Below are 26143 nucleotides of genomic sequence, written 5' to 3'. Positions count from 1 at the left end.
GTTTTCCCTACTTTTTTCAATTTAAGTCTAAATTTGGCAATAAGGAGTTCATGATCAGAGCCACAGTCAGCTCCCAGTCTTGTTTTCTCACTGTACAGAGTGTCTCCATCTTCGGCTGCAAAGTATATAATCAATCTGATTTTGGTACTGACCACCTGGTGATGTCCATGTGTAGAGTCTTCTCTTGTGTTGTTGGAAGAGGGTGTTTGCCATAACCAGTGTGTTCTCTTGGCAAAACTCTATTAGCCTTTGCCCTGCTTCATTTTGTATTCGAAGGGCCAAATTTGCCTGTTACTCCAGGTATCTCTTGATTTCCTACTTTTGCATTCCAGTCCCCTATAATGAAAACTAACATCTTTTTTCAGTGTTAGTTCTAGAAGGTCTTGTAGGTCTTCATAGAACCATTCAACTTCGGTTCCTTCAGCATTGCTTGTTGGGGCATAGACTTGGATTACCATGATATTGAATGGTTTGCCTTGGAAACGAACTGAGATCATTCTGTTGTTTTTGAGATTGCACCCAGGTATTGCATTTTGGACTCTTTGGTTGACTCTGATGGCTACTCCATTTCTTCTAAGGGATTCTTGCCCACTGCTGCTGCTGCTAAGTGGCTTCAGTCGTGTCCGACTCTGTGCAACCCCATAGATGGCAGCCCACCAGGCTCCCCCGTCCCTGGGGTTCTCCAGGCAAGAACACTGGAGTGGGTTGCCATTTCCTTCTCCAGTGCATGAAAGTAAAAAGTGAAAGTGAAGTCGCTCAGTCGTATCTGACTCTTAGCGACCCCATGGACTGTAGCCCACCAGGCTCCTCCATCCATGGGATTTTTCCAGGCAAGAGTACTGGAGTGGGGTGCCATTGCCTTCTCTTCTTCCCACAGTAGTAGATATAATGGTCAGCTGAGTTAAATTCACCCATTCCATTTTAGCTCACAGATTCTAAGATGTCAAAATTCACTCTTGTCATCTCTTGTTTGACCGCTTCCAATTTACCTTGATTCATGGAACTAAGATTCCAGGTTCCTATACAGTATTGTTCTTTGCAGCATTGGATTTTACTTCCATAACCAGTCACATCCACACCTGGGTGGTGCTTTTGCTTTGGCTCTGTCTCTTCATTCTTTCTGGAGTTATTTCTCCACTGATCTCCAGTAGCATATTGGGCACCTACCGACCTGGGGTGTCCTATCTTTTTGCTCTTTCATACTGTTCATGGGGTTCTCTGGAGAAGGCAATGGCACCCCACTCCAGTACTCTTGCCTGGAAAATCTCATGGATGGAGGAACCTGGTGGGCTGCAGTCCATGGAGTTGCTAAGAGTCGGAGATGACTGAGCGACTTCACTTTCACTTTTCACTATCATGCATTGGAGAAGGAAATGGCATCCCTCTCCAGTGTTCTTGCCTGGAGAACCCCAGGGATGGGGGAGCCTGGTGGGCTGCCACCTATGGGGTCGCACAGAGTCGGATACGACTGAAGTGACTTAGCAGCAGCAGCAGCAGCATGGGGTTCTCAAGGCAAGAATACTGAAGTGGTTTGCCATTCCCTTCTCCAGTGGACCACATGTTGTCAGAACTCTCCACCATGACCCATCTGTCTTGGGTGGCCCTCCATGGCTTATAGTTTCATTTAGTTAGACAAGGCTGTGGTCCATGTGATCAGTGACTATGGTTTTCATTCTATCTGCCCTCTGATGGATAAGGATAAGAGGCTTATGACTGTCTCAGTCCCCTGCTAAAAATCCTCGAGTGGCTTTCTCTTACAAGGTTGGTGAAGTTTCAGCTCTGCAGAGCGCTCTCTGCTGCCCCTTGCCTGGGCTCACTTTCACATCCTTGCCTCTGACCCTTCTCCTCCAATACTGGCCACTTCCAGCCCATGGGGCTTCTCCCTGTCCCCGGGAGGCCACCCTCATGCTTGCTTGTGGTCGTTGGGCCTGCAGCCTCCACTGCTTGGCAAGTTCTTTGCTTCCTCTTTTTCACTAACTCCATGATTTGTACTAACTCTTTAGTTTTCTTCTTCATTTTCATATTTTCCAGGCTGCCTGACCCATGCCCCACAGCCCCACGCCACCTCCAGGCCAGGTCTTTGCTGTGAAGCCTCTGCGTGTGTTGTCAGCAGCCCTTGCCTTTCCTCTAACAGCACTGAAACCCTCTGCCACACTGTCCTCTTTGTAAACCCCCAGAGGCCACTCCATTTGGGGCTGGGGCCATTTCCACATGTGCCCTGAGTCTAGCTTGGTGACTCCTGTGTGACAGGCGTCAGGTACATGAGTGATAGTGGGTGGTGCCCTCCAGAGCTGGACACCAGCAGTCTCTGGAGCCCTTCCCCATCATCTCCTGGGGTCTGGATTGACCTCTGGCCCCTCAGATTCATTCAACATGCTCCTTTCTCATTTTGCTTGACACAAAAGCCCACTCAATCCAGTGGGCCTGAGGACTGCGGTCACTCTTACCCCTCACGTCCGGCATCAGATTCTGTCGAGAGTCGTGACCATCCCCCTGATAAGACATCGTTTCCCTTCCCAGTGCTGCCGTCCTTGATGAAGCCGTCTTGACTTCCCCCCGTGCTGTTTCTGTGTGCTCAGGAGCAGCTCCTGGCAGCTGCCATTCAGCACCTTCTCATTTGCTTCCAGCCCTGCTGGCAAACTCGGCCACGGTTTCCGCTGCTTCAGGTGCTTCACCAATGCCTCATGGGCATGTAGCTCTTGCTGAAATGCTCTAACGGGTTCCTGCCCTTGAAGTCACAGTCTCCCTGAGCTTATGTTTCTTCTGGCCTCCCTGCACACTGCCCCATCTTACACCTGGTACTCTAAAAATATCAAGCCTCTTAGAGTATCTCAGAGTCTTACACTATCTTCTAAATGACTGTGGGGTTTCCCTGGTGGCTCAGAGGGTAAAGAATCCTCTGCCTTCTGTTTCCCTCAGTGCCGTCCACTATCACCAGAGGAAGTGCTCTTTGTCCTTTGAAGCCAACTCAGATCTCCACTTCTGCAGGAGTCACTTCTTTAATATTTCCCCGTAGGAGTCACTCACCTGCTCTGAGCTACCTCTGATGTGTGCTTATATTTCTGTTGTGCTTACTGATGCATCTGCTTCTTCCTCTGGACTCTGAGGTCTTTGAGGACAGAGACAGGGCTTCGCTCATCCCTGTTCTCCCACTGATGGGCACCGCACCTGAGGCGCTGCTGCTGTCTGTAGACATTGTTCCAGTGAATGAATCGTGTCTGTTCTCTGTCACTTGCAGCTCAGTTCTGATTCTGAGAGCACTCCACACCCCCATTCGTATTTAAAGCATGTTCCAAAATGTTTAGTTTCTAACTTACAAGAAAACAATCACACAGAAGGGACCTGTTGCCCTGATCTTGAAGTCAACATGCTCATGTCTGCGGCAGGGTCGCCAGGAAAGTCTGAGCAAATCTGTGAAGAAGTTGAAGTCACTTCGGTCCATTCCCAGCTTCGCTTTCTGAGCCCACTTCTTCCCTTCTGAAACGTGGCGCCTTCCAGCCTCCTCCCTTGCTCACTCTATTTCCTTCTCCCAAGGTGTTTTATATTTTGTTCTCTAACAGAATCATAGAAACTTTGATCAGCTATAATCTTGAAAGTAAATTGAGATGCTTTTTTGAACTCTGGGTCTAAAAGGAATGAATCTACTGATGAGAACAACGGGGACAGATCTTTGCAATGGAGTCTGTTTCAGAAAACATACGATATATGTTCCATGTAACCACAGCTGACTCAACTTCACACTTCTTTTTATCAACGAGAAAGGCAAAGCCCTCAGATATGGCCCAAAGCCCCAGTGCCGAGGAATTCCCAAACAATCTTCCAGGCTGTCACTCACAAATCCACCTAAAACTTGAGGCAGGGAAGAGCAAATAGTTTCTCCATGACATTTCCAGGGTGAACTCCTTACACTGAAAGATCATACAGGATTTAGTAGGATACATCTCTAAGGGTGAAGTTGTGAACACAAGAAAGGGGGACACCGCATGCTGTATAATTACAGGCACATGGCCGAATCGTGTAGGTCATGCGGCAGGTAGCAGAAAACGAAGTCAGGAGGGCTACCCATACATTTGTCTTTTCAGGATCTCAGGAGGACTAAGTGAGCACACAAAACCAGTTCTCGCATCCACGTGGGCTAGTTCATTGTAGAGCACTGACGGAACTCCCTGTCGTCACAGTGCAGACCTGGAAGGCTGTCTGCTTCCCTCCGGATGAGCAGGTATCATGGGTGTCCTCTGGGCCCCGTCTTGCACAGCTGATGCCCAAGGTGCTGTAAGCGGAGATGAAAAAGGCTGATAAGAACTTGGAGTCCCGGCTAACCAGCAGGCCTGGCTCACTAACTAGAGTGAGCCCCCAATTGCAAATTTTGCCAATCGAGGTCCCTGTCCGGGAGCTACACACCCAGCCTCATAATGAGCAGTAACAGCATTAGTATTCTTCTGGCTGATACCTTCCCCCAGCTCTTTGTTTTTTTTAAATCCCTGTAGCCACTTTCTCCATGTTTTATCTCTGGAGTTAGACTTAGGAAATGCAAAGATAAACGCTGAATACTAATTAGACCCTCTGTGCTGGGAAACATGCAGTACTTCATTTCGTTATTAAACAAGTTGCAATAAAGCCCCCACCATAGATGGGGAGACTGAGGCAGTGAGAGGATGAATCATTTACCAGAGGTCATGACCCCTGGTTGTTATGTTCCAGCAGACCACGTACCACATCTTTGACAATACTCTTTTCAGTTGGGAGGTACAAAGTGCATGGTGGGTAGAAAGTTCATTTCACAAACTCAGTGTGCAAGAAACATCACTTCAGGTTTCCACAGAGAACACCATTTCTACTATAACTCCTTCATTTGGCCAGTGGATGAAAACTTTTGGGCAGTCAGTTCTGATTTCCTCCCCCTTGCCTGTTTCCTGGAGTGGCATCTAAGTTCTGGTGGGCTTTATGGTCATGTCAGATCCCTGGGGGGAAGCAGGCAGCCTGGGCCAGCAACCCTGCATGCTGGACCACCCAAGGTGTCCTTGTTCCTGGGTCTTTAGGGGCTAATCTGAGCTGTTCCTTCCGAGGTTACTCCCGGTAACCAGACTCCAAACCCACAGCCAGGTTCTTTGGGATCCAGCACTCTCTCACTTAATTCTCAGGCAGCTCCTGAGATCTGAAGTCATTCTGAAATCTGGGCCACACCATGATTGGAAAAGTTGGCTTGTATTGAAAAAATTCACATGGATATCTCATCTGCTGCATAAACAGCCTAAACTTCAATACCTGTTTATAGGAGAAACTCTTGGAAAATGATGATCAAAAAGGAAATATCTTTCAATCATTAAAACTGTATATTCAAAACTTGGACAAACATTAAACATAATAGAAAACGTTTAGATGTATTTTCTTTTAGACCAGAAAAAGACAAGAAACCCTTCATCACTGCTACTCTTCAACATGTTTGGAGGTTTTGTCCAGTTATAAGCATAGAAGACAGAAAAACAAAAATATTATTTGCAGATGTGTTAATTATCTACAAAGAGTCATACAAAATCAAGACATTATTAGAATTAATAAAAGAGCATGGTTGAAGATGAGATAAATATAAATTTATAGTGTTCTTTTCACAGTAATTAAGAAATTATAAACAAAAATAAGATATTCTTGAAACTAACAAAAGTGCTACACTTTTCAGGAACTAACTTAACAAAGACAATAAAAGAACTGTAGAAAGGATATTTGTAAGGTCTGTTGTAGGATACTGATGAGGAATTGAATGAATAGAGAGCTATATATTGTTTATATTTGCAACGAGCTAATCCTTTAAAGATGTCAGTGCTACTCAAATTGGTGATACCGGGAAAGACTGAGGGCAGGAGGAGAAGGGGACAATAGAGGATGAGATGGGTGGATGGCATCATTGACTCAATGGACATGAGTTTAAGCAAGCTCTAGGAGATAGTGAAGGACAGGGAAGCCTGGCATGCTGCAGTCCATGGGGTCACAAAGAGTCAGACACAACTGAGTGACTGAACAACAACTCTAATCGGTCTATAAATTCAATAAAATTCCAGCAAGATTGTTTTGAAGAAAATGACAAGCTTATTTTGAATATATACAGAAGAATTGAGGCCCAGTTGATTTGAAAAATAAAGAGTAAATAGTAAGGGTTCTTCAGAGGAAGGTCTTTGTGACACTCTAGTGGGAAAGAATTTTATATATAAGCTCTTCTCCCTCTATCACAAACCAAAATGGAAACATCAGTGAATTTGACTTTCAAAACTGAAAGCTGTCTTCAATGACGGACACCATAAACAACGTTGACAGATGACACACTGGGTGATGTTTGCAAAAATAAAGACAGTTAATGGCCAGAATATATAAAGAACAGCTCTAATCAGTAAGAGGAAGAAACACTAGCAGAGGTGTGAGCAGAAAACTTAGAATCGTCAAGTGCCCAGAGAGGGTCAATAAGGACACAGTAATGGAAGAGAGCTTTGCATTTGGGGCAAAAGCCAAGAACAGTAGAACCTAGAGGCTTCAATGTAATTTGTCTTGAAACGCTGACATGTAGTTGGTGTGTGGATATTTTCATGATTGATGTTTGCAGCTGTTTCCCCACGGCATGTGCTGCTGAGACAGGATTTGAGAGCAACTCCACCACGGCAGGGGGTCTAAACTGGATTGCCAAGACCAGCGCTTGGCTCTCCTCACCACCAGGCGTCCACTTAGATTTTACAAATTTCCTGTCATCCATTTGGATGAGGGATTTCGTTAAGGTGGGGACTACCATTTACAGTTTTAATTCTCCCGGGAGCCTGGCTTAGTGTTTGGCTTTGTGTGTAACAATCATTTGAAAAACAACAAAATTCAGTATTGGCTAAAGATAAAGACAGAAGCTCTTTAAAATGGCCTTCGATTCTGTGGTTATTCTATACCACTTTTATCAACGAAAGAATTTTTTTTGCAATTTGCCCTTAAGTAGAAACATTCCCTCGAAGAAGGCAATGGCACCCCACTCCAGTACTCTTGCCTGGAAAATCCCATGGACGGAGGGGCCTGGTGGGCTGCAGTCCATGGGGTCGCTAGGAGTCGGACACGACTGATCGACTTCACTTTCACTTTTTACTTTCATGCACTGGAGAAGGAAATGGCAACCCACTCCAGTGTTCTTGCCTGGAGAATCCCAGGGACGGGGGAGCCTGGTGGGCTGCCGTCTATGGGGTCTCACAGCGTCAGACACGACTGAAGCGACTTAGCAGCAGCAGCAGCAGAAACATTCCCTAGTCCACTGTTCATTTGTGTTTTTTTGAAGAATTGATGCTTTTGAACTGTGGTGTTGGAGAAGACTCTTGAGAGGCCCTTGGACTGCAAGGAGATCCAACCAGTCCATTCTAAAGGAGATCAGCCCTGGGATTTCTTTGGAGGGAATGATGCTAAAGCTGAAACTCCAGTACTTTGGCCACCTCATACGAAGTGTTGACTCATTGGAAAAGACTCTGATGCTGGGAGGGATTGGGGGCAGGAGGAGAAGGGGACGACAGAGGATGAGATGGCTGGATGGCATCACCAACTTGATGGACGTGAGTTTGAGTGAGCTCCGGGAGTTGGTGATGGACAGGGAGGCCTGGCATGCTGCGATTCATGGGGTCGCAAAGAGTCGGACACGACTGAGCAACTGAACTGAACTGAAATGAACTGAATACAAGGTTAAAAACTACATGAAATAGACATGTAACAATAATCTGAAGTACCACCTGCTTTATATTTATTTAGTGTCCAAAGCTGTGTAAGGCTGTGTTAATATTATCGTGGGCTATCTTAAATAAAAACACAAGGAAGATATATTTGCATTTGAAATAGTCTTATACTTTTTTAATTTCAACTGTTTAATAGATTGTAAGCCATCTCAAGATAGAATATTACATTAATATGTATATATACATGTATGTTAATATATATAATATAAATCACTAAATTATAAGAATTGCTATATATAATAATACACATTACTAAATATTAAACTATATGTAAATAACATATACATTTCTTTCTTTTTTCTCCTTCAGCTCCCAAGGTAGTGATGATCTTAGAATTGGTGAGTAAATTGGCTGATTTCCTTCAGGGAAAAACACTAACCAAGTAGAAGCTCCTTTTAGGGCCTTAGTATTTTATTTGTTAAGATTAAGTACCTGATATTCTCTGCCCATGAAACTGTAGTGTCTAGAGTAAAAGGTGAAGCCATACTTACAGTGAATATTTTTGTGTTCAAGTCTAAGCCAGTTCATGTGATCAACAGTATGAGGGGAACAAAATTACCATTCTTGGTTTAGTGTCAAGGTCTGAGTCACTGTCCTGGGAAGGAAGATGGTGTATGTGGGAAGATCTTTATGCAAATGCCTATGAACAGTTGAAAAGACTAAGCAGTGAAAGCAAAAGGAGGAAACAGCAGCATTTCAGTGGTTTTAGCAGGTTGAAATGAATTTGCATTCAGCACATTCCCATATAGCTTGCTGAACAGTGAACATATGCAGGATGATGTTAGCATACATCCCCTTTCCCATATATATTAACCAAAGAGCCTAACAGATGCAAATTTATAACTAAAATAGCTAATGCCATACCGAGGTGTGAAGCAAACAAGCAACTCATTTCAAAGGAATCTTGTGATTTTTAGAGATGATCAAGCCCTGGTCCCAGCCCTGCAATCTGAAAGGGTTGGAACCCCTTAGATGTGACTTACACCCTTATATGTTAGAGAAAACAAAAACTAAAAAGATAATTTAAAATAAACTTTAAAGTAATTTAAAATAAAGTCCAGATGTGGCTTGCACCCTTCTGTATTAGAGAAAATCAAAACTGAATAAATAAATAGGCCATCTTTTCTCCTCACATGTAATTCATCAATCACATTTCATACTCTTTACAAATGGTTTCACTTTTCTTCAAAGACAAGATGTATTTAATGTCCGTTTGTGATATTACAAACAAAGCAAGAGGGATTTCCTAGCAATTCTGTACTATTGGTTCTCCAAATAATTTTTCAAAAATATTTCTTCATTTGTCAAATAGGAAAGGTTTTCAGGTAAAATGGGTATACACTTGGATGACTGATTGAGATCATTTTAAGACTTCTCTCTAGAAAACCACACTGAGGATAAGCAGGTGGAAAGCTTGTGGGTGTGTGTGTGTGTTTGCTTATTTGCTCAGTCCTGTCCAACTGTTTGCAACCCCATGGACTGTAGCCCACCAGGCTTCTCTGTCCACGGGATTCTCCAGGCAAGAATACTGGAGTGGGTTGCCGTTTCCTTCTCCAGGGGATCCGACCCATGGATCAAACCTGTGTCTCCCACATTGCAGGCAGATTCTTTACTGTCAGAGCCACCAGGAAGCCTTTTATTGGGGAATGGAGACTAATTTGGATAACTAGAATTGAGCATTGTCCTGGCTTGGCCTTTCTGTAGCTGTGTGAACTTGACCCAGTTGACCCCTGTGAGCCTTGTCTGCAGGATGCCCCCCTTGCAGGGCATTTTTGCAGAGTGAATAAATCACCATGCGGAAGCCCACACTAGCCATGCCGAGCTGAATCCCAACCCACAGATACAGTTTGCTTGTTGAGTGTTGTTGTTTAGTTGCTAAGATGTGTCTCACTCTGTGACCCTGTGGACTGCAGCATGCCAGGCTGTCCTTCACTAACTCCCAGAGTTGCTTATATTAATGTCCATTGAGTCAATGATGCCATCCAACCCTTTCATCCTCTTTTACCCCTTCTCCTCCTGCCCTCAATCTTTCCCAGCATCAGGGTCTTTTCCAATGAGTCAGCTCTTCACATTAGGTGGCCAAAGTATTGGAGCTTCAGCTTCAGTTTGCTTGGCTTGTACCAAATGAAATTTTCAAGACTCGTTGACAAAATTTAAAAATTAAACAATTCATATTTTTGAATTTCTGTTTTTATGTGTAAACGCTGCAAAAACTTACAACTGCCTGTAACAGTATCAGCTTAGACACATCGTAAACCATCCCCATTATCTTCATCCATCCTGCCCTGTTGATTTTGTGCTTAAAATCCCCATTATTTTAAAGCAAAGCAAACAAACTGTTGACTTGATTACCTTGGTAACATCTTGTTAAAGCAAATTTTCTTGGACAAAGTGATTTTGAGCACAAATCAAAATTCAATGCTCATCAGCAGGGAACTAGTGAATATTCAAAAAAGAGAGGAAATGGGTCTAGATGATATTGTGTGTATCTAGATGACAGAACGGAGAAGGCTATGGCACCGGACTCCAGTACTCTTGCCTGGAAAATCCCATGGATGGAGGAGACTGGTGGGCTGCAGTCCATGGGGCCGCTAAGAGTTGGACACAACTGAGCGACTTCACTTTCACTTTTTACTTTCATGCATTGGAGAAGGAAATGGCAACCCACTCCAGTGTTCTTGGCTGGAGAATCCCAGGGACAGCGGAGCCTGGTGGGCTGCTGTCTATGGGGTTGCACAGAGTCGGACATGACTGAAGCGACTTAGCAGCAGCAGCAGCAGATGACAGAAAGTTTATCTGAGCCACTGGATGGTTGAACACACAACCTGGCTAATTTCACAGAGCTGAGAAACTGCCATCTCTTTTGCCATCGACATGGATGCATATTTAGGACGTGGATGATTTGGAACCATCTACTGATGTGAATGAACTAGTCGTCAGAAGACAAATGTAATCAGTGTGAGAGGTAAGGTAAGTCAATTGAACTGTGGCTAGTAATTGTTAATAGAGAGCACCGAGGATTTATCCCAGATACAGTGAGTGGCCATGGGCAGGCCAAGGGGCATTAAATACACTCCAGCTGATAACTGTGTGGGGTCCTGATTCTTCTCAAGTAGCTATCGGATTTTTCCCCAGCAGCCAATTACAGACGCTGAGCCCAGTTTAATTCTGGGTTTGGATTTAAATATAATTTTTAACACTTCCCGTCACCCAGAGTTCCATCTATATTTCTACCTTTTTCCTATTTTTATTAACATTATTATTATTCAGAAAAGTGCACACATAAGTGTGGAATTCTTGAACACACCCATGTAACCACTGCCCTGATTTAAAGACAGGTTATTTGTACTTCAGAAGCCATGCTCCCTCTGTGTTCCCCTCCAGACCCTACTCACCCACCCACCCACCCCTTCCAGGGTAACAGCTGCCATGACTTTGAACACTTTTGATTGTTTGAGCTTGTTTTTGAACTTCATATGTGGGATCATAAAGTATGTACGTTTTATGTCTTGTTTCCCTCATGTATCATTATGTTTATAAGATTCAACCATATTTTCAAGTGTAGTTGGAAGTCTTCTCTTAACTTTGGTGAATAGTATTTCATTGTGTGAAAGTGCTATAATTTATTTATAGATCCTGATGTTAATAGGCATTTGGGTAGTTTCCAGGGTAGAGCTGTTATAAATAGTTTCTATAAATATTCTCGGACATGACTTTTGGTGCACAGTTGAATGCTGCGTATCTGTTGAGTTTCCTGTATTCCCAGGGTCCGCTCTAAGGGATTTCCGAGATGCTAGAGTTATTGGCCCCTGGGTCAATCCTGGGGGCTGTTTTGATAATCCTGTTTGAGGCAAAGGTTGGCCTGGGCTTCAAGCGTCCTTCCCCACAATTGTGCTCCTGCTCTTCTGAGCTCCCCACCTCCCCTGCCACCCAGACTCTCTGCACTGTCTTGATCTCTGCCATCTGACTCATCTGACCTCTCTCACCGGACTGCCTGCTGCCTCTGATGGATTGATGGCATTCCTTGGGTCCACTCCTGCTCTTGCCTTGCCCTTCTTGTCTCTCCTGCCCATGCTTACCACCCTTGGCTAAAGCATTCCCATGCCATCAGTGGTCCCCCACAAAGTTCTTTAGTCTGTGACATGTAGGAAGAACTTGCTCATCCAATTACAGATCATGTCACAGGCACACAGGAGGCAGTAGAGCAGAGAGGCTGGGAGCATGGGCTCTGAAGTCGGGCTTCCTGGTGCAAATTCTGGTTGGCAGTTACCAGTCGTGTAACAGCAGCCACATTTTCTCTATACCTCAGCTTAATGTATTGGGACAGTCTGAGAACTTCTAACCAATAATGCTTATAATAAACGTTTTTCTAACCTACATTTTGTCCTTCTTGGCTCTTTCTTGTCTTTTTGGTGGTTGCATGTTAATAACTCTTCCTCTGTTTGCCTTCCTAGTGCCGTGTTTACCTCCTCTCTCTCTACAAGCACACCTCAGTTAACATCACCTGCAGAACAGTGCTTCTTTCTAAGACTCCTTAATCAAAGCAGCATCTGTCTTAGAGCAATGACATATCACACCGAGTGTTTCTCCATTGAAGCTGCATTGGCTGTATTAATTTCCTGTTCCTGCTGTAACAAATTTCCACCAACATAATGGCTTAAAACTATGTCATTTATTATCTAATAGTTCAGGAGGTAAGGAGTTCAAAATAGGTCCTCTGGCCCTAAAATCAAGGTGTTGGCAGGGGTGCATTCCTATTGGATCTCCTGGGAAGACTCTGTTTCCTTGCTTTTTCTAGCTTCTAGAGGCATCCTCTATTCCTTGGCTTGTGGTCCTTTATCTTCAACAGCTCATCATTCTAAGCCCTACCTCAGGCATGACATGTCTTTTCTATGACCTTGATCCTCTTATTAGGAACCCACATGGTTACATTAGCCCCACCTGAATCATGCAGGATAATCTCAGATGTTTTGTTTTTAACTTAATCACATAGACAAAGTCCTATTCACAGTTTTGGAGACTAGAACATGACATCTTTGGGAGGCCAGTCTTCTGTCCACCACGCTGGTCAAACCATTTGCTTTACTTTCCTAAGGTGGTCCCTATGTTACATCCTGTCCCTTAAGACAGTCAGATTCACAGCAGATGATTTGCTTTCTAAAGGACAAAAGAACAAAAATCATGAGCGCATTCCAATGACTAAGGTGCTTGCAAGGTATTAAAATTTAACTCCTGCTACAGCTCTGATAGGTAAATATCCGGAGAATGTGGCTTAGCTCTAGGCCTGGCTGTGCTGACCACTCGAATAATACCAAGGACACTCAGATGATGAGACATCAACCAGCAAGCACCTAATTCCATCTGTAATCGAGTCAACATGTAGGAATGTACCTATATATGGATTGCATCACAGTGGCTCCTATAATCTTCCTTCAGTCAGCTCTGAACAAGCCCTCAGGCTACATGAGATGGCCTGTGTCTTTGTTTCAACCTGTTTGCTATATGAGGTCATGGCTCTTTGGAACATGACTCAGGGGGCCTGAGTGCCCCAGGAGATCCCGGATGAGGTCATCTCCCCACATTCTCCCATATGCGCTCTGCCCCTTTTCAGGTTTTAAAGCGTTTTTTTTAACTGAGACACCAAAGAAGAAAAATATGATTAATTTCTTCCTAAATTCATCTCTGCTTCATCTCAGACTAAGCTTCTGCTTGGTTCCTGCGTTTCAGTAAAGCTCCAGACAACCCCAGAGGTCACTGACCTGGCCCAGGTATTGGAAGTGTATCTGGTAGCCTCCAGAGAATGTATTATCATAAAGTGTCTAACAAATGAATTAACTAGTGAAAGATGGGCTCTAGACCCAGAGTAACGACTTACTCATTTTTTCTCCTTGAATTTGTTTGCTGCCCAAGCATAAACATTTTCTCAGAATTTGTGGAGACTGTGTTTTTCAGGTTCTTACACAGAGAAGACAATGGATGGAAAATGGTGCTGGGTTATGGATGATAACCTAGTTCTGGGTTTGGAGTTTGAGGCCTGCAGTTGGGATGTAGGAGAACAGCAAAAAATGACGGCTATGGTTTGTGACAGGGACTGCGCTTCTGCCCTATGACCTAGATACGAAACAAGTGCACGGAGGTCAGAGCAACACATTTGTTTGTCGTTTAACCAGACTGACTTAGTTTAACTAAGGAAACGGGAAAACAACATAAAACCTCTTTCTGCTACAGGCCAGCCCTTTAGCTTCTTTACATGGGCAAGAGCAAAATGGCAAGACTTAAGCAATTAATACGATAACTCAGCTGCAAAACTTAACCAACAAAACTCTTTAAAAACTGCTTATGTACAGAGAAGAGATTGATGGTTGCCAGAGGGGGACATGGGGAGTGAGCAAAATGGTTAAAGATGCAAGCTTCCAGTTGTAAAATAAATAAGTCATTGGAGGTAATGCACAGCATGGTGACTCCTGTTAATGAAACTGTAGCATGTATTTGAAAGCTGCTGAGAGAGTAGATCTTAAATATTCTCAGCACAGGAAAACATTTCATAACCATGGATGATGATGGATGTTAATCAGACTGGTGGTGATCATTTCATGATATATATTTATATAAAACTATGGAATCATTGCGTTCCATACCTGAAGCTAATATAATGTTATATGTCAATTAGGGCTTCCCAAGCGGTGCTAGCAGTAAAGAACCGCCTGCCAATGCAGAAGATGGAAAAGATGTGGGCTCAATCCCTGGGTCAGGAGGAGGGCATGGCAAACCACTCCAGTATTCTTACCAGGAGAATCCCATGGACAGAGCATCCTGGCGGACTACAGTCCACAGGGCCACGAAGAGTCGGACGTGACTGAAGCAACTTAGCATGTATGCATATATGTCAATTATATCTCAATTTTTTAAAAACTGATTTTTTAAGATTTTTTTTTCTTATCTTTTCTATTCAGAATAATTGTGAAGTTTGAGGTTCAGACAGCTCTACAGTAGCAACGACATGGGAGTACTTGTTAAAAATGCAGACTCTTGACTCATGACACATTTATAGGGGGCAGGTTCTGGCACCGTCAGGTTATCCTGATGTGAACTGAAGCTTGAGACTCATTGGTTTAGGGGAAGGTTTATACTTATGAAGATGGACAACTGAATTTTAATTTTTTACTAAACAATGATTCCCTCATTTGTCATTTCAATGAAATAGTTGTGAAATGCCTACATAAAAGACAGCTGTTAAATAATGATATAATTTCCACTTAAGGTAAAATCTTTGATGGCAACAATTTGTATCAGCATCACAGATTGTTTTCTCAGTTTGAAATGCCCTCAACTAACTCTCTGTGAACATATCAAGTCAAGCTACTTGTTTTGACTGTACACCCTGTAGATAGTATGTAATAATAACCACTATGGGAGTTTTAAAGAAACATAAGATAATTTAAAAAGCACTTTATTATAATAAATTATAGTTTATACAGTACTACCAATAATGATAATCAGTTCGGTTCAGTTCAGTTCTCACTCAGTCATGTCCGACTCTTTGCAACACCATAGACTGCAGCAGGCCAGGCCTCCCTGTCCATCACCAACTCTTGGAATGTACTCAGACTCATGTTCATTGAGTCGGTAATGCCATTCAGCCATCTTGTCCTCTGTTGTCCCCTTCTCCTCCTGCCTTCAGTCTTTCTGAGCATGAGGGTCTTTTCAAATGAGTCAGCTCTTCACATCAGGTGGCCAAAGTATTGGAGTTTCACTTCAACATCAGTCCTTCCAGTGAACACCCAGGACTGATCTCCTTTAGCACGGACTGGTTACATCTCCTTGCAGTCCAAGGGACTCTCTAGAGGCTTCTCCAACACCACAGATCAAAAGCATCAATTCTTCGGTGCTCAGCTTTCTTTATAGTCCAACTCTCACATCCATACAAGACCCCTGGAAAAACCATAACCTTGACTAGACAGACCTTTGTTGGCAAAGTAATGTCTCTGCTTTTTAATATGCTATCTAGGTTGGTCATAACTTTTCTTCCAAGGAGTAAGTGTCTTTTAATTTCATGGCTGCAATCACCATCTGCAGTGATTTTGGAGCCAAAAAAACCCCCAAAATCTGCCATTTTTTCCACTGTTTCTCCATCTATTTGCCATAGAGTAATGGGACCAGATACCATGATCTTTGTTTTTTGATGTAGAGCTTTAAACCAACTGTTTCACTCTCCTCTTTCACTTTCATCAAGAGGCTTTTTAGTTCTTCACTTTCTGCCACAAGGGTGGTGTCATCTATATATCTGAGGCTATTGATATTTCTCCCAGCAATCTTGATTCCAGCTTGTGCTTCTTCCAGCCCAGCATTTCTCATGATGTACTCTGCATAGAAGTTAAATAAGCAGGGTGACAATATACAGCCTTAACGGACTGGAACCAGTCTGTTGTTCCATGTCCAGTTCTAACTGTTGCTTCCTGATCTGCATATAGGTTTCTCAAGAGGCAGTCAGGTGGTCTGGTATTCCTATCTCTTGAAGAATTTTCCACAGTTTATTGTGATCCACACAGTCAAAGACTTTGGCATAGTCAATAAAGCAGAAATAGATGTTTTTCTGAAACTCTCTTGCTTTTTCAATGATCCAGCAGATGTTGCCAATTTGATCTCTGGTTCCACTGCCTTTTCTAAAACCAGCTTGAACATCTGGAAGTTCATGGTTCATGTATTGTAGAAGCCTGGCTTGGAGAATTTTGAGCATTACTTTACTAGCGTGTGAGATGAGTGCAATCATGTGGTAGTTTCAGCATTCTTTGGCATTGCCCTTTTTTGGGATTGGAATGAAAACTGACCTTTTCCAGTCTTGTGGCCACTGCTGAGTTTTCCGAATTTGCTGGCATATTGAGCATAGCACCTTCACAGCATCATCTTTTAGGATTTGAAATAGCTCAACTGGAATTCCTTCACCTCCACTAGCTTTGTTTGTAGTGATGCTTCCTAAGGTCCACTTGACTTCACATTCCAGGATGTCTGGCTCTAGGTGAGTGATCATACCATCGTCATTATCTGGGTTGTGAAGATCTTTTTTGTACAGTTCTTCTGTGTATTCTTGTTATCTCTTCTTAATATTTGCTTCTGTTAGGTCCATACCATTTCTGTCCTTTATTGAGCCCATCTTTGCATGAAATGTTCCCTTGGTATCTCTAATTTTCTTGAAGAGATCTCTAGTCTTTCCCATTCTATTGTTTCCCTCTATTTCTTTGCACTGATCACTGAAGAAGGCTTTCTTGTCTCTCCTTGCTATTCTTTGGAACTCTTCATTCAAATGGGTATATCTTTTCTCCTTTGCTTTTCTCTTCTCTTCTTTTCACAGCTATTTGTAATGCCTTCTCAGACAGCCATTTTGCTTTTTTGCATTTCTTGTTCTTGGGAATGGTCTTGATCCCTGTCTCCTGTACAGTGTCATGAACCTCCATCCATAGTTCATCAGGCACTGTGTCTATCATATCTAGTCCCTTAAATCTATTTCTCACTTCTACTGTATAATTGTAAGGAATTTGATTTAGGTCATACCTGAATGGTCTAATGGTTTCCTTACTTTCTTCAATTTAAGTCTGAATTTGGCAATAAGGAGTTCATGATCTGAGCCACAGTCAGCTCCTGGTCTTTTTTTTTTTTTTTTTTTTTTTTGCTGGCTGTATATAGCAACTCCATATTTGGCTGCAAAGAATATAATCAATTTGATTTCAGTGTAGACGGTCTGGTGATGTCCATGTGTAGAATCTTCTCTTGTGTTGTTGGAAGAGGGTGTTTGCTATGACCAGTCCATTCTCTTGGCAGAAGTCTATTAGCCTTTGCCTTGCTTCATTCTGTACTCCAAGGCCAAATTTGCCTGTTACTCCAGGTGTTTCTTGACTTCCTACTTTTGCATTCCAGTCCCCTATAATGAAAAAGATATCTTTTTGGGGTGTTAGTTCTAGAAGGTCTTGTAGGTCTTCATGATGCTGCTGCTGCTGCTAAGTCACTTCAGTCGTGTCCGACTCTGTGCGACCCCAGAGACAGCAGCCCACCAGGCTCCCCCATCCCTGGGATTCTCCAGGCAAGAACACTGGAGTGGGTTGCCATTTCCTTCTCCAATGCATGAAAGTGAAAAGTAAAAGTGAAGTCTCTCAGTCATGTCCAACTCCTAGTGACCCCATGGACTGCAGCCTACCAGGCTCCTCCATCCATGGGATTTTCCAGGCAAGAGTACTGGAGTGGGGTGCCACTGCCTTCTCATAGAACTGTTTAACTTCAGATTCTTCAGCATTACTGGTTGGGGCATAGACTTGGATTACCGTGATACTGAATGGTTTGCCTTGGAGATGAACAGAGATCATTCTGTCGTTTTGAGACTGTAGCCAAGTACTGCATTTCAGACTGTTTTGCTGACTATGATGGCTACTCCATTTCTTCTGAGGGATTCTTGCCCACAGTAGTAGGTATAATGGTCATCTGAGTTAAATTCACCCATTCCAGTCCATTTTGGTTCACTGATTCCTAAAACGTCAACCTTCACTCTTGCCATCTCCTGTTTGATCACTTCCAGTAATGGTAATAGTACCACTAATAATGATTTCTGTTTTCCTATAGACCCATCCTCTGTCGCCCCCTCCTCCTCCTGCCCTCAATCTTTTCACAGCATCAGGCTGTTTTCCAATGAGTCAGCTCTTCACATTAGGTAGCCAGAGTATTGGAGCTTCGGCTTCAGCATCAGTCCTTCCAGTGAATATTCATTGTTGATTTCCTTTAGGATTGATTGGTTTGATGTTGCAGAGGATGAGATGGTTGGATAGCATCACTGACTCAATGGACACGAATTTGAGCAAACTTAGAGATAGTGAAGCACAGGGAAGCTTGGTGCGCTGCAGTCCATGGGGTCGCAAAAAGTCGGACATGACTTAATGACTGCACAACAATAACCCTATAGACTAATCATCTTCTCTGTTTATCTTTAATTCTGATAAACCCAGGAGGTATATACTGCCAGTATCAACATTTTATGAGGAAATTAAATGTAAAGGATTTTAACTAAATTTGTAAATGTCACTTAACTGGTAATTCAGGCAGCTGATATTTAAATCCAGAGTGTCTGACTCTAGAGTCTGCAGTCTTAACCAGTGCCTTATATTGTTTCCAGATAAATTCCCACTTTGGGGACTCCATGACACATATTAGGTCTCTAACCTTGACAGGGGGCAGTTTTAGGAATGGGAGTCCTGGGGGGCCAATAATGAGGACCTGAAGTAGTCTGAGAACACATGCTTTGGAATCGAGAGTGATATATTTGATAGTGATTAAGTCAAACCTATAGTTGTGATGTTGTTATAATATATCAAGTTGAAAGCCTGAGGTAAGGACAGAAAGAGGAGCAAAGACAAGATCAGAAGTCAGGAGAATAAAAATAACCATGAGGATGGAAGTAAGATGTGAAGGATGGGTGAGAGCTAGGACTCAGATCAGGGGCTGTTATGGAGAGAAAGTGTGAAAGGGAGTGGTAGGGAATAGCCCAGGGCTGGACCAGTGCGCCCACATAACTGGTGAAAAGCCTTGAGGTGTTACAGAAAGAGCATGGTTCTACCTGGGCATTTACTAGTTCTCACTGTACTTACTCGGGTTATTAAAAAAGAAGGCTCTTTTCTGGAAACCTAGATTTTTGTCAAACTGTATCTTTCCTTCTCACTTTAAGCCTTCCTTCTTTTATCATGATCCCTAGAGCATGAATGTCCTGCAGTTTGGAGGGCTGTCTCCATATAACTGGAATTAGAAACAAACCAGTCTGGAGGATTTTGTTAAGTGAGGCAAACAGCAAGTCCATTATTCTGCACAGAAGTGACTGAAACAAAGCGCTCTTAACAAAGGCAGCCTTTGAAAAGTGAAGACAGCTAAGATGCCATTGTTCACATTGCCAACAAATGTGTTATTCAGTAGATTAACCAGAGAGGAACAACAGAACAGCTCCGTGGCTACTTTGCTGAATACGCAAATGAAGTGGTTAGAAGTGATGGATAACTCAGAGAGCTCACAGCCTGGGATCTGCCTCAGGAGGTGTGGCCAAAGGCACATCTTAGATCATTGGTGAGTGTCAGGCTGATTGCCGATCAAAAACATCACTGAAAACAAAGAGGGATGAAATGAATTTTTCCTGGATTATAGAAATAGTGCAGAACAAGTGAAAAGGATATAAGATGGAAATAACACATATCTCTGGTGGCTCAGATGGTAAAGAATTTGCCTGCAGTGCAGGAGACCTGGGTTCAATCCTGGTTTGGGATGATCCCCTGGAGAAGGAAATGGCAACCTGCTCCAGTATTCTTGCTTGGAAAATCCCCATGGACAGAGGAGCCTGGCGGGCTACAGTTCATGGGGTTGTAAAAAGTAGGATACTTTTTACAAGTAAGCACAGCACAGCACATGCAGAAAAATAGAGATTTATAGAGCAAAGACCCTGATGCTGAGGGCAGGAGGAGAAGGGGGCGACAGAGGCTGAGATGGTTGGATGGTGTCACCTACTCAATGGGCATGAGTTTGAGCAAACTCTGGGAGATAGTGAATGACAGGGAAGCCTGGCGTGCTGCAGTCCATGGGGTCACAGAGTCGGACACAACTTAGCGACTGAACGACATCATAGAGCTAATACCCAGCAGCTCATTCCAAATTATTTGCTACTTTTGTGCAACTATTTAAGAATTTGTCTCTACATCTTAAACCTGTACACAAGCAGGCAGAGAATCCAGTAACAAACAGAAAGAACAAGAATAACATTGAGCCTGAAAAAGGGGCTCCATCCACTCTGCTTTCTTGGCTTGGAAAGCCCTCCTCCTTGCTTGACTCCAAACGTGTTTATTGGGCGCTCGCTTTCCATTTCAATGTCTCTTCCTCCAGGAAGGCTTCCAGACTCAACATGTTGATGGTTGTTCTATTGTTTATAACCCATGTCATTATATACTTATGGATATGTATAACGGGTATGAATATGTAATAAAAACATCAGTTGGCCTTGTCTCCCACTAGGCCCCGTGGAGCCCGTGACCCCAGGGGCTTCTACAGTGCGTGCAGGTCTCTCTGTCGCTACTGCCCTCTTTAACATGCAGTGCAGAAGCTGGAATATCAGAGCTGCTCCAGAAACATCTGATGAGTGTGGGAGTGAAACCAGATCCTTACCCTCTTATCAACTGAATAAGAGGCGATAAGAACGCAAGTGCTGAGGACAATAGGAAAGACATGGAGCAGATAAAGGAACATTTAAAAGAAAAATTTAAAGAAAAGAATAAACGGAAACTGGGAAAAAAGAGAACATGCAGGAGCAATTAGCGCTTTCCCCGTATAAACCCCCAGCTCTCTCGTTGACACTGCCGCCTCCAGTGGCTGCTGCCACGCACGTCACCCTGGGCCAGGGGACCATCTGGACACTCTGCCCTCGCTGCAGCTGCTCGTCAGTGTGGAGGGACTGCACAAACCGTCCACAGCACCTGGGCCTGCTGAGGCCCGGCTGGCAGAGCCTCCTTTGGGCACAGAGCATCCCCTTCTGTCCCCCAGGGGTGCTGTTTTCCTCCCTGGAGCTTCCGGATGTAGATTTCAGGCAGGTCGATTTAAAAATTGTTTAAATATAAGCACTGCTGCTGCTGCTGCTAAGTCGCTTTAGTCGTGTCTGACAGACAGCAGCCCACCAGGCTCCCTGGTCCCTGGGATTCTGCAGGCAAGAACACTGGAGTGGGTTGCCATATCCTTCTCCAATGCATGAAAGTGAAAAGTGAAAGGGAAGTTGCTCAGTCGTGTCCGACTCTTAGCAGCCCCATGGACTGCAGCCTACCAGGCTCCCTTGTCCATGGGGTTTTCCAGGCAAGAGTACTGGAGTGGGGTGCCATTGCCTTCTCCGAACCACAGTAACATCTAAAAATAATACATCTAAAGCTGGACATCATGAGAAACGCTGGGCTGGAATCAAGGAATGCACAAGCTGGAATCAAGATTGCCGGGAGAAATATCAATAACCTCAGATGTGCAGATGACACCACCCTTATGGCAGAAAGTGAAGAGGAACTAAAGAGCCTCTTGAAGAAAGCGAAAGAGGAGAGCGAAAAAGTTGGCTTAAAGCTCAACATTTAGAAAACGAAGATCATGGCATCCGGTCCCATCACTTCATGGCAAATAGATGGGGAAACAGTTGAAACAGTGGCTGACTTTATTATTCTGGGCTCCAAAATAACTGCAGATGGTGATTGCAGCCATGAAATTAAAAGACGCTTACTCCTTGGAAGGAAAGTTGTGACCAACCTAGATAGTATATTAAAAAGCAGAGATATTACTTTGCCAACAAAGGTCTGTCTAATCAAGGCTATGGTTTTTCTAATGGTCATGTATGGATGTGAGAATTGGACTGTGAAGAAAGCTGAGCGCTGAAGAATTGATGCTTTTTAACTGTGGTGTTGGAGAAGACTCTTGAGAGGCCCTTGGACTGCAAGGAGATCCAACCAGTCCATTCTAAAGGAGATCAGCCCTGGGATTTCTTTGGAAGGAATGATGCTGAAGCTGAAACTCAAGTACTTTGGCCACCTCATGTGAAGAGTTGACTCATTGGAAAAGACTCTGATGCTGGAAGGGATTGGGGGCAGGAAGAGAAGGGGACGACAGAGGATGAGATGGCTGGATGGCATCACCGACTAAGTGGACATGAGTTTGAGTGAACTCCGGGAGTTGGTGATGGACAGGGAGGCCTGGTGTGCTGCAATTCACGGGGTCGCAAAGAGTCAGACACGACTGAGCGACTGAACTGAACTGAACTGGACTGACTGAAAGCTGGACGACATTGGAATACCTGAAATGAAGTACAGTCATGAGAATTAAGAGCACAGCATGGCTTGGGGACATCACGTTGTCCACCTGATATTCGGGCCTGGCTGTCCTGCTTGACCGTGTGACTGGATCCAGGGATTTGCATTTATGTTTAACATGGCTTTGAAACTGTTACAGCTTTTATTTTCTCTAATTTACTGCCTGTGAATTGAATTACCAGGAGATTTGGTGTTTGATTTACAAAAAAAATGTAAATTAACAACTTTGTGGTAGTTTTTGATAAACTGTCTACAATATTTTTTTTTTTCACTCTTTTCTCATCAAGGATCAGGATCCATGTTCCCTTTCTTAAATCTGTCAGCTATGGCTGGGTCTTTTTTGTTTAATTATTTTTTATTGGAGTATGGTTGCTTTACAATGTTAGTTTCTGCTATACAACAAAGTGAATCAGCTGTATGTGTACACATATCCCCTCTGTTTTGGATTTCCTTCTCCTTTAGGTTGCCACAGAGCCCCGAGGTGGGGTTCCCTGTTTTATACAGTAGGTTCTCATTAGTTATCTATCTTATACATAGTATCAATAGTGTATATATGTCAGTCCCCATCTCCCAATTCATCCAACCCACCTTTGTATCCATGTCTGTGTCTCTATTTCTGCTTTACAAATAAGTTCATCTGTACCGTTGTCTGGGTCTCTTAACCTCAACATCGTTGATGTTTTGGACCAAGGAGTCTTTCTGCTGTGGGGTGGAGGACTGTGCTTTGCACTGCCCATTATTTAGCAGCATTCCTGGGCAGGAGGCCCTAGTGCCAGCAGCCTCCCAGTCGTGCAAGCCAAAAGCATATTCAGACACTGCCCAGTGTTCCCTGGGGGCAAACGTGGCCCTGGTTTGAGAACCACTGCACTGGCAGAAATGAGCTTTTGAGACTACTGAAGTCAGGCCATCATAAAAGGTTGCTCAGTATTCTCCTGGTTCTTTTGGGACACTCTTTCTGGGAGAAGGCCACCACGATGGAAATCCAGCTTCCCTGAAGCTGGCCCTCTGGAGAGACTCCACGTACACATCATACATGACAATCCTGGCTGATCCCAGGTGACTCCCCTGGCTAAACCTTACCCAAAATCTTGGCCCCCAAATCTGTGAAATAATATTGTTGCTGTTTACCTAAGTCTGGCGTGGAGTGTTAATACAGCAGTGGTAATTGAATTGGAATCACTGAATGGTGGGAAAAATATAATTAACTAAAGCAACATGTGTGTGCATGCTAAGTTGCTTCAGGCTTGTCTGACTCTGCGGCCCTATGGACTGTAGCCTGCCAGGATCCCTGTGCATGGGGACTCTCCAGGCAAGAATACTGGAGTGGGTTGCCGTGACTTTCTCTAGGGGATCTTCCCGACCCAGGGATTGAACCCACATCTCTTAATGTCTCCTGCGCTGGCAGGCGGGTTCTTTCCCACTAGCACCACTGGGAAGCCCACTGAAGCAACACGCTTTCCTTCACTTCTCTGTGTCCTTTATCAGAGGCATAGCGCACACTGGAGCGCCTGCAGCCTGAATTCTCTGCCCGTTCTTCCGGGCGTGTGCTTGTGGTATGCTGAGAAAATAAGAATTGGCATCCCAAGCTTGTTCTAATCCTTTTTTTTTTCCCCCTCTCTTTTCTCAAGAGAAAATATTTTAAAGATGTAAGAGTTAAAGAAAACATCTGGTTTATGGGAAAAGTATAAGAACATGTTTCTCCACTCCCACAGGGGAGCATCAGCAAATTCTAGGACCTTAGCAACAGAATCAATAACAACAGCCAAATGATTACTCCCTGGAGAGTGCAAGCGGGGTCAGCTCTGACTTTATTAAGCACGAAAAACACACATGTGAAAGGCCGGCATCCCTCAAGGACGCAGGAATTGGGAGAATGCAGGACAGAGGGCAAGGCAGCTCACAAATATGCTGAATTGAAGGAATTAGGATCACACCCAGAAATGGCAGGAAAATGAATGTTTGCTTTTTCTGGCTTATTATTTGCTTAGTGATACTTCAGCATTTCTAAAAGATAAATGCTTTGGCCAGGCTTCTATCCATCTCCCTGCTCTATTTAATGTTACCAAGAGGAATGCTCAGATGTTTATAGACTTGTTCTTTTTTCACTTACGATTGACTTCATTTTCTACTCAAAATGGAATGACCCACCAAGGTAAGGTCTGAAGCCCAGAAATTATTTCACATTCACCTGGCAAGGATTCTGAGATAAGTTCTTGGCAGCTTTGCATCCTGTTATGAAACACCCTGGGGGTGGTATTTTGAAACCAAAGGATCCCTCCCCATTTACCTTGATCAGGAAGGTCAGGATATTGCCATGTCCAAGCTCGGTCTGCTTGCCACAACAGGCCAATTAACCGAGAGATGAGGTGTTGAGGCAGGGAGTATGACTTTATTCAGAAAGCTGGCTGACCTAGAGGATGGCAGACTAATATCTCAAAATAACCATTTTGTTGGGGGCTAGATGCCAGGTTCTTTTTATAGGATAGAGTTGGGGAGGAGTTGAGGAAGTAAAGATCATTATCTTGCATTATCTTGCAAATATCTCCTGGAATGCCCAGCCTCAAGGAGGGGATATGTTAATCTCTTCAAGCTGGGGTGGGGGGGGGGCGGCCCTAGGCAGGTCATTATGTATGACTATAATTACAAAAGCAATGAAAAACAAAGGTTAAAATCAAAGAAACAGATCCATCATGGAGTCAGAATTGGCTCTTCCCTGTAACAAGGGATAAAATTTAGAACCTCACACCTTCCACAGCAGCCCATCTCCCCTTCAGTTTCTCACAACCAAAGGCAAAGAAGCACGTCCCACTGGGAGCGGGCTGGTCACTTGCCTGTGTGCCCTGAGGTCTACCTCCTGGCCTTCCCCGGCCTCCCCACAGGGCTGATCCTGCCCAGCTGCCTTTCCAGGCTTCTAGCTTCCGGCTGTGATCAACTCACAGGAGGCACAGAGGTTGCAGCTGAACAATGTTGCCCAGCTCTGGGCTGTCACATCATCTCCTGCCTGGTCCTGACCCTCTCCTGCAGCTCCAGACCTGGATCCAGTTTCAATCCAGCGTGGCTATGGCCTCACCTCTGCTGTCCTTCCCACCCCAGGGCTAGTAGCAGCTAATACTTCCAATGTTCAGTTTCATCTGATGAACATGACAGAGAACATTTTTCTTCCTGGACCTTGACTCATCCAGGGAGAATCTAGCTCCACATGAAGCCCAGGTGGAGACCTAGAAATTACATGTGATGATTTCATATGTTCGTGGTTTTTTCTTTAGAGTGTGTTGGTTGACTTCACAGTGTCGGTCAGAAAGCTTTTAGAATAATATGATAAAAAATCCTAGGAAAAGCAGCACTAATTTACAGTGAAAGAAAGCAAATGGTGATGTCTTGGGCCATGGATGGGAGAGGTTAACTACAGAGTGGTAGGTGGAAGCTTTTTCATGTGATGGAAATATTCCAATCACGATTTTCATGATGGCTAAATATGAATATATATTTGTCAAAAGCCACTGAATTGTTTACATGCAAATAGGGCATTTTACTTTGCTATTTATTATTTTT

At 43.8% G+C, this 26143-nt stretch overlaps 1 long non-coding RNA gene across 1 annotated transcript; it reads right to left on the bottom strand.

Annotated features, from left to right (window-relative positions):
* Positions 1-4059: 4059 nt before the first annotated feature.
* Positions 4060-25012, bottom strand: LOC123331000. The gene is made up of 2 exons (XR_006547382.2): positions 24879-25012; positions 4060-4270 (listed from the first exon to the last, which is right to left on the bottom strand). It is a non-coding gene; the product is annotated as an uncharacterized LOC123331000 (long non-coding RNA).
* Between the last annotated feature and the right edge of the window lie 1131 nt (positions 25013-26143).

This window comes from Bubalus bubalis, chromosome 21 (genome assembly GCF_019923935.1).
Source record: "Bubalus bubalis isolate 160015118507 breed Murrah chromosome 21, NDDB_SH_1, whole genome shotgun sequence".
Classification (NCBI taxonomy): Eukaryota; Metazoa; Chordata; class Mammalia; order Artiodactyla; family Bovidae; genus Bubalus; species Bubalus bubalis.
The sequence above is the reverse complement of the archived record's forward strand: the minus strand, read 5'-3'. Positions and strand labels throughout refer to the sequence as shown.